Source organism: Alligator sinensis, unplaced genomic scaffold, assembly GCF_000455745.1.
Source record: "Alligator sinensis unplaced genomic scaffold, ASM45574v1 scaffold747_1, whole genome shotgun sequence".
Classification (NCBI taxonomy): domain Eukaryota; kingdom Metazoa; phylum Chordata; order Crocodylia; family Alligatoridae; genus Alligator; species Alligator sinensis.
In genome coordinates this window covers 1630455-1637799 of record NW_005842254.1, presented here as the reverse complement: position 1 = coordinate 1637799, position 7345 = coordinate 1630455, and the positions used below count along the sequence as shown (strand labels likewise).

The 7345-nt window shown below is 39.7% G+C and overlaps 1 long non-coding RNA gene across 1 annotated transcript in view; it reads right to left on the bottom strand.

Moving 5' to 3' along the window:
- The window catches only part of LOC112550922, a 9627-nt gene extending 3749 nt beyond the window's left edge, over nucleotides 1-5878 (bottom strand). Inside the window, exons 1-2 of the long non-coding RNA XR_003095003.1 lie at nucleotides 5779-5878; nucleotides 4242-4349 (exon numbers count right to left, since the gene is read on the bottom strand). This is a non-coding gene — a long non-coding RNA (uncharacterized LOC112550922). The remainder of the gene's footprint in view (nucleotides 1-4241; nucleotides 4350-5778) is intronic.
- Nucleotides 5879-7345: the final 1467 nt, after the last annotated feature.

Sequence of the window (7345 nt, the reverse complement as noted above, 5' to 3'; positions counted from 1 at the left end):
TTCCCTACAAAAATTAGCCAACCAAAATTGGGGTTCATGTCTGTGAGGGAGCTGATTTCTGTGCCAGAATAGAAGCATAGAGATGCTGAAACAGCTGCTGGAGGCTATACTCCCCTCTGGCCACATGCAGCAGGGGTGGAGTTTACTCTTCAGTTTTACTTGCTCCCGTGGCTGCTCAGGGTTTACTTCTCCCACAACCACTGCCAAATTGGCAGAAGATTTTGGCTGAGGAGCCATGACTCTGAAACAATAATTTTTATTTTATTTTGCCTTCCCAAAACAAGGTGCATGTCTTATTTGAAATTACGCAATATGTGAAAAATATGGTAATCTTAAAAGCTCTCTCTATATCCTGCCCACAGCGTATTTCAAGGTCAGCAACGAGCAAAACAGACATGTTAAGAATTTTCTTCCACAAGGTCTTTTAATGCCCTCCCTCATTAGCTTTTTTTCCTTTCAACAGTCCTCTTGTATATGGCACTACTGTCATACTGGAGGTCTCTAGTATCCTCTCAATTTATATTAGTCAAGCTAACAAGAGGTATGGGGTTCAATGTGAGAGGATGCACTCCATATGAACTCCTGTGAAGCCCTTGGCAGCTCATGCTCCCCAAAATAGCTATTTTGGACCTGACTCCTCTTCCAGGAACACAGCTGTTTTAGCTCAGAGAGGGTGGAGAGGTGGTATTGGTGGTGCAAACACAAAGATATTTCCCTCAGGATATGAAAGAAATGCATTATTTCAATGGTTCCCAAACTCTGACAGATTGCATATTACTAATTTAAAATAATACAGCCTTAGTACCACCGGCAAATTTTTCATATACATAGGTAACAGACTATATATTAAAATGGAGGCAGGGGCAGGGGCAGGGATGAATGGGGCCCTGAGGCAAGTTGTGGGAAAGCTGGAGTCCTGGGCTTCTCCTCCAGGGACACCGCGGGGGGGGGAGGAGGGAGGGGGGCTTCCGCCACTGTGCACAGGCCAGGGGATGCATGGGGGGCACATGCCCCCCAGATTTGTACATGGGGTGGAGGCAGGCTGTGCACTGGCCTCTGCACCCCATTGATATTGCCTCAGGAGCGACGCACAATGCCAGGTGCCTCCTGCACGCTGGCTGAGCTATGTCCCATGCCTGCCTGGTGGTGGAAGGCACATGTCGTTGCACGTAGCTCCTGAGGCAACAGCAGCAGAAGCAGGCACTCCACCTCCACCCTGTGCACAAATCTGGGGGGCACATGTCCTCCGTGACTCCCCTGGGGTATGTACAGTGGCAGGAGCCCACCCGCACCCCTGGACAAGCCACCCAGGGCTCTGACCACCCCACAACCTGCTCTGGGGCCCCATTCACCCCAGCCCCTGTCCCTCCCTCTGCGCTACTCGCTCCCTCACTGTGGGGGCCTTGATCTGCCTTTCTGCCCCTTCTCTCCCCCACACCCCTTCCCTCTCACACACTTACCTGCTGGGCGCTGCTCCACACACAGCTGGGCTGCATTCCTGGCAACCTGCAGCAGGCTGCAAGTGGGTGTTTGTGTCTGCATGCCCCCTCCTCCCCAGCCTTCTACTGCCTGTGCACGTACCACTCACAGGTTGTCTGTGTACCACTGGAGGTATGCATACCACAGTTTGGGAACCGCTACACTATTTTATTAATTCCTTAATATGTAAAGTGAAGCTTTGCTTATGGATTATCAGGGGCACTTTCAGCTACAGCTTTCAGTCTAGGACATAGTAAATTACATCAACTTTTGATAACTCACCTGCTACTTTGTATAAATAACACTTTAATTGAAGTTCTACAGTCTTCCTGCCTCTTTGCACCCCTTTGCTTCCTACCATTTATGTTGTCTGATGGTTACATGTGCAGTGATGTATATTTTGAATTTCTCTATTGCAATCCAAGGCCAGAGAAGGAGGTTTCTGGCTTCTTTTTCTTTTTTTCTTTTGTTGGTGAGTGCTAAAGGAATTTGCTTTGGATTGAATTGATGCTTTTATAAGGTTCCATTTTCCAAACTCTGTTGAACAGTTACCAGATCAAGGCCAGTCTCTACTTGCCTATTTTTTATTCTGATAATGAGATTAAAGGTGAGATTTTACTTACCTATCAGAAAAGATTACTTTATGTTAGGTGGGCTAGAATCAGGAGCTTGTGGACCTTTACAAAAGACCTGGGCTGCTTACAGATGTAAGAAAAAGTCCCGGTGCTTTACCATAAACTCTGCCTGCCCCTGTGCTGAGCCCCATGCATGACCAGAAGAGGCACTACGATAACTGGACCTGGCTCACCCAATGTCTGTATAGATTGGGTGATTTAGTGGGGCTTTAGTGGGGCTTTTTTGGCACTTTTATCTAATAGCTGATTGAATCAGCTATTAGATAAAAGTGCCAAAAAGCCCTGCTGAAGCACCCAATCTATAGATGCTGCAGAGCTGGGTCAAACTAATGTGCTTCTTCAGCATTTTCCCCCCACATCTGTCAGCACCCCTCATGCCTTGAGCAATATATGAGTGCAGAGAATAAAATGGGAGAACCAATGAGAGAAGGCATGTCAGGCAAATTTTGGGGAGTTGAAGCAGGGGATATCAGACCCAAGGCAGACCAAAGTAACAATGGGAAGATAAAATTAAAAATGATTTGGAAAAAGATAGGTGAAGATGTGGCAAGGTGGAAGAAGATTGAGCAAGATAGGAGGAAATGAACAGCTGTAGTTTAGTGGTTATAGGTCTCTGGCGCCTGAGACACCAGAGAGAGCTTGGTTCAAATTTTTGTACAGAGCTACAGGTAGGGTTGTGAGGAGTGGTGTTGTAGGGAACATTTTCACAGTTTCAGAGAAAAAAAAGTTTGAAAGGTGCAAAAGGTATGAGATTGAAAATTCAAATTTCATTAAATTTTTTAGGCCAGTGTCTTGAAACTAAAGTAAGGCAAATACATCTGGGACCATAATTATCTTCTGTGCCAGAGCTCTAGCTCAATGGACTCCTGGTCCATGGCTGCAACATGTGAGTGCTATAGCAGTATGCATAATAATAACATATAGGAGCCTAAATGAAAGTGGCCTAATGGACAGAGAAGCAGGGTGCGCTCAGGGGAAAAAACAAAACAAAAAAGGCCCCTTATCAAGGTGCATAAATATAGAATTAAGCATATAAATTTAGGCACCGGAGTTTGAAAATATTGGCTTTAACCATTCAATCGAAACAAGATCTGTAAAAGAAACAACAAACCAAAACAAATCAAAGACAGTTTGAAAAAGGCAACGTAAAGTTTTCATTTCTAAACAGTTTCAATTCACTGTTTGTGCTCATTACTGAGAATATTCAAGGAACACAAACATTCCCATATGAATTAGATTATAATTTACATATGAATTACATTAGAAACATGAGCTACACTAAAGAGATAATTAGTGCTGTCCCGGTTATGTGAAGGCAAACAAAATTAAGTTAGAACATTTTCAAAGCGAAGTTTTGCTTTGCCTTCTCAACTAAGCTGGTTTAATCAGTGATAATACCCGAAATAAATCTCCTAAATATAAAACAATCATACTGTGAGAAATGCCATTAGTAAGTCCTCTGTCTTTATAAATCATATGGTCAAATAGGACTACAATGTGATAGATACTATGCTATATGTGTTTTGCTTCTGCTGAATGCCAGTGATTGAAGGTGGTAGTTCCTGATATTTACAGGGAACAGATGTACTGTAGATCGGTGTCAAAATGCTGTTCCAGTGATGAGTAACAGGGAGCCTCTGAGGACCTGTGTATTGTGGGCTGTTGGTGTTTTGTTGGTGGTGGTGGTGGTTTTAAACCTTTTAAATGAAGGAAAAAAACACAACTGTCACAGGAAAATGCCAGCGCTTATATAGAAAGAGAATGGAGGGGGGAGAGAGCAAAAGGGAGAGAGAGATTAAAATACCAAACGGAAGCAGTCTACCTGTACGGCAGTGCCTCAGCTCCTAAACAGAGCTCCGGTTTATGAGTGCCTAGCCTAATGAGCTAAACTCTGGTGACCATAAAACTGAAATATAATTATGACATTAAAGATGCCTATATTTGAACTTAATTATTAATTAATTTAATGAGAGAATAGGAGGTTGTAAAATTGCTAATTAAACGGCTCTGTAAAACTGCAGACGGCAGAGGATTTACCAAATGATGAATCCCACAACAGTATTTGGGCTATATCAATATTCTATTAATATACAGTATGCCAGAGGTACTGGCTAGTATGCTACTCACAGTTAAGCCGATGTGACAGGCATACAGAGTGAAAGAAAATGAAGGACATAAAATTCCAAATGACAGCAACCTTGAAGACGTTCTCAGCCCCCACCTCCTTGGCAGTTACTGAAATCAGTTAAATAAACTCAGAAATTCAGGAGAAAAATCAATCTTACCATTGCAAATGTGAATAAATTGACTTGAAGCGAATGACCCATCTAGGGTCTTATGCATTGTGATGTTGTGTAGATCTGTGTTCGCGTGCAGGAATGGTCAGAGCTACTCTGAACTTCAGTGCAATTGGAAGGGAGGGAGTGTGTATGTGTGTTGAATGTACATGAAAAAGATGCTGAGCAGGAAAAAATAACCGTCCCTTTCTGATTGGTGAAATTAAACTGAAATGAACCTTCAGGGGCTCAGCTGGAACCTATGGGGGACAATTTTAGAGATTCCAACACTGCATTATGAACATATGAGGAATTTCATTGTAGCAGATGATGGCAGGGCCATTTTTGATGACACTCATTAAAGAAAAGAGGGAAGCAGCATGAGAAGATGTTTTTCCTTCACTGTTTAACCTAATTCATATCTGATTGTCAAAAGATTTTTTGTAGCAATGTTGCACCCAGAATGTAGCTGAACATTACTGACGACAGAGATTTAAAAGAATGGGTATTGCTATATACAGTACTTTTATTTTGCATATGGGAAATATTAAGATAGGAAATGGGTAACAGTGCTATGTGATACGTTCTTAGGAAGATAACTCTAAGTACAGTACATGAAATGCTTTTAAACAGTTTTATGAACCCTAAGAACTGTTGCTTTTGTACATCCCTTACGGCATAGCATTTTCTATATGACTTAATTTTTTATTTAAGAAAAGCATCCTGATCTAGAAGAAGAGAAGTGATTTGACAAGAAGTCTCAGAAGCAAGATATCAGGAAAATATAGATTACATCTCCTACTTCAAATGAAATAAATCTTATTAAAACAATAACATTTCTGTTCCCCACTTCTGCAGTGTGGATGGATGGTCTTTGTGTTAAAACAGATGTCGCAGAATTCAGGAAATCGAAGCTGAAATCCCGGTTCACTGAAGTTAATGGAAGTTTTCCTATTAACTTGAGTGGGGCCAGCATTTCAGCACTGAGTTCTGCTTCCAGTTCTGCAGTAGAATTTCTGTGGGACATGGGCGAATTACTTAATTTATCTGTGCTTCTATTTCTGGTTTATATAAAAATGGGATTTATACTTTCCTATCAATTACTATTGATGTTTGAGAACCTTGGGTAGAAAGTTCTGTGAAAGTATGAATTACTATTGTAATCTGTTTTCATGGTTGGGTAGAATTTTCAGAAGCACCTAAGTAACTTAGGGAAATAAATGTATTGACAACCTGCTTTATTTATTGGTTCAGGACAATGTTTTCAAAAGTGACTAGGGATTTTTGATTTCTGCCTTCTACAAATGCAATTTGGGGCACATTAAAGGCAATGTTTTTCATGTGTTGTGTACTCAGCACTAGATGAAAATCAAGTTCCTTTCACATACCTCAAGTGAGACACTCTTTACATCACCGGTTACTAGGATCCCAGAGTAGTTGGCTTGGTCTAAGATCCTGAAGAGGACTTGTCACTTGTGCAAACCTTCACCAAAAATTAGAAACGACTTCAATCAATTTCTGTATCAGAGCATGCACAATTAATATATCATTAATATATCAATAGATAATATCTATTATTATTACATCATGCCCTGAAGATTAATGGGTTAAAGCCCCCAGACTATGCACCTTACTAAAAATAAAAGCAGGCAACTATTGAGAGCCCAGTGAGAGAAAAAAAAAACGGTCGAGAACTCTGAGGACTTCACATTTGGCCAAAGTTGCATTGACACAGCCTTTCACATAATGGTCTCCAAAAAAATATAAAAGTTTGAAACGGCTAGTGCCTTGCCACCAAAAGTTAGCTTATTGAGGATATAATGATTGCTTTTTTAATAACTGCTGGCTATTAAATGTGGTATGAAATAAAAAAAAAGAACACCGTATCTTTCTTTTTAGATTTAACTGACCATGAGGGGATGAGTTCAGTCATATCATAGTCTGAAGCTTACCAGCACTTTCATAAGTTCAGTGTGCAACATCTGTTTGCACTCAAGGCAAGAAAATAATTTTTAAAATCTCATTTTTCATCTCACATTAAAGTTGTCAGAAAAGTTGCCAGTCTAATCTGAATATGATCTGTGTACTTAAGTGGATAAGGAAATTCCCTAGAAACTATGGGTGAAAGTTAAACCATCTCCCAGAACTAAATTATATAGAATGGACATCCATTAGGAATCTTTATATCTGGATTTTCACAATTACATTCTGATCTCAAATAAAGGGACGGAATAATAATTAACTGCTCTTACTTGTATGATGCTATTGAGTTGAGTCCCCATTATGCTAAGTGTATACAAACATGTAAGGTAGATTGATTTTAAGTCAGAGTTTTTACATTACTGATTTTAATTAGCAAGCATTGTTTAAAAACACCTTTTATTAATCTAGCTTTGACTTTGTACATATTAATTTTTATTACAGACAGTTAAATTTTTTTAGTTGGTATCCAGTAAGTTGTTTTGTTGAAGATAGCCTTCACTAGAAAGTTAGTTATTACTTTTGCTACCCAGGCAGTTACACTGTACTCATATATTTGCTTCTAAAATTATATGGCTCAATACAAACATTTATAGTTTCCTTTTTTTTTTTTTACATTTTTATGTTAGAAACTGATGAATGCTGCATTTCTCTTTTACTTTGATTATTAATTTTCCCTATGAAATGTATACAGTTTTAATTGATCTGATCTGAAATAAGAATTCAATTAAAAATATGTTCTTCAAGATTTTAGAACTAATACATTTTTCCTTTCATGTTGAGTCAGACCATGCCAATTTGTTGAATGGTGGAGGGAGATAAAAGTTTGAAGAACTTAAGTATATATTTTGGCTTGTTTGATAGAAAAAAAAGGTAGTAGGGGCAGTGAAGCATAAGGCACTATTGGCGAAAGTTCAATCCTGATAAGTTTACAAATATAGACCTTTGTGAAGATAAGGCACCAACAATATATTT